Source organism: Monopterus albus, unplaced genomic scaffold (assembly GCF_001952655.1).
Source record: "Monopterus albus unplaced genomic scaffold, M_albus_1.0 scaffold185.1, whole genome shotgun sequence".
In the NCBI taxonomy this organism is placed as follows: Eukaryota; Metazoa; Chordata; class Actinopteri; order Synbranchiformes; family Synbranchidae; genus Monopterus; species Monopterus albus.
In genome coordinates, this window is record NW_018128065.1 from 565,956 (window position 1) to 567,417 (window position 1,462).

At 39.9% G+C, this 1,462-nt stretch overlaps 1 protein-coding gene across 2 annotated transcripts in view; it reads left to right on the forward strand.

Moving 5' to 3' along the window:
• Positions 1-1,462, forward strand: part of LOC109969890 (CD209 antigen-like protein E) — a 14,152-nt gene that overhangs the window by 2,282 nt on the left and 10,408 nt on the right. The window lies entirely within an intron of this gene.

The window sequence follows — 1,462 nt, forward strand, 5'->3', positions numbered from 1 at the left end:
ATTTTAGAATTCATTTTAAGATTCTTTTATTTGTTTATAAGTCTTTAAATGGTTTGGCCCCCTCTTATCTTACAGAGTTGTTGTGTCCCTATAGTCCTTCTCGGTGCCTCAGATCAGCTGATTAGCTGCTTCTCGAGATACTGAGGGCTAGGTTAAGACTTGGGGGGACAGGGCTTTTGCTGTGGGGGCTCCAAAGTTGTGGAATACATTGCCCCTATATATTAGGCAGGCCCCTTCGTTGTCCATTTTTAAAGTGTATTTGAAAACTCATCCGTACCTTTTGGCATTTGACCCGGTATGAGGCTTTGTTTTGCTGAGGATTTTTGTTTTATGATGGGTGGTTGTTTAATTGCAATTTAGTTTTATTTTTGTGTTTTGTGTTACGCACTTTGGTCAGCTGTGGCTGTGTTAAATGTGCTATATAAATAAAGTTGATGATGATGATGAAATGGGACTTTTCACAACTGATATTTTGACTGTTTTGCACACAGCAGGAAAAGTACAGTTGTTATTAATAAGACATCAGTGCAACACATTCTGCCATTAGCACCAGTTGACCAGAGTGAGACTAATAAACCAAAGGTCTTGGTCTTATTTGCATGTAATTTATAGTTAGAGTTCAGTTCTGCTCCAGTGTTGATATTTGTGTTTTGTCCAGATGCTACAAAGCAGAACGCTGACATCTGGTTTATCGTGCTGTGGTTGAAAAATGGCAGTGGTTGTTATGTGTGGGTGTAGATTTTAAACTGTGGCCTTGAACATCAAATCAAATCAAATTTATTTATATAGCACTTTAAAAACAACATCCAGCTGACCAAAGTACTTTATATGGCAGAATAAAACAACAATAAATGACTAAAATAGAATAAATAAGAACAGTGCAAAAAATAAAACGGCACAATAACACAGACACACAGATGACATATGTTCAATAGATTAAAATTAAAAGGAATGCATCAGGCCCTACAGCTTAAAATCAATTCTAAAACGGACTGGAAGCCAGTGGAGAGAAGGCAGTACCGGGGTTATATGCTCGAATTTCCTAGTACTTGTCAAAAGATGAGCAGCCGCGGGACTTCGGCTCAGCGACACATGGAGTGAGACGTGCGTAGCAGAGCTCCTGCAGAGTTTAATCTTTTTTTTTTTTTTTTTTACTCTGGGGCACTATTGACCTCGCCATACGGGTCAGGGTCACACTAATCTTTTTTGAATCGGCTGACTTGGCTTTTTACTCAAAATATTCCTCCTAAGAATACTAAGGCTGGGAACAATCCACAGGCTAATTTGCAGGCTAGCTTGCGGCCTGCTACTATTGATGCACCCACGCCTTGCGGTGATTCCGCTCCGCCAGTGGAGACTTCCCATTTTTTTGCCATTAAAGGCTCTATTCTATTATAAAGCCACGTCCGGTTCTTTCAAACCAGGAACTCAGTGAGACGAAGCGGACCACTTGAGTATATAA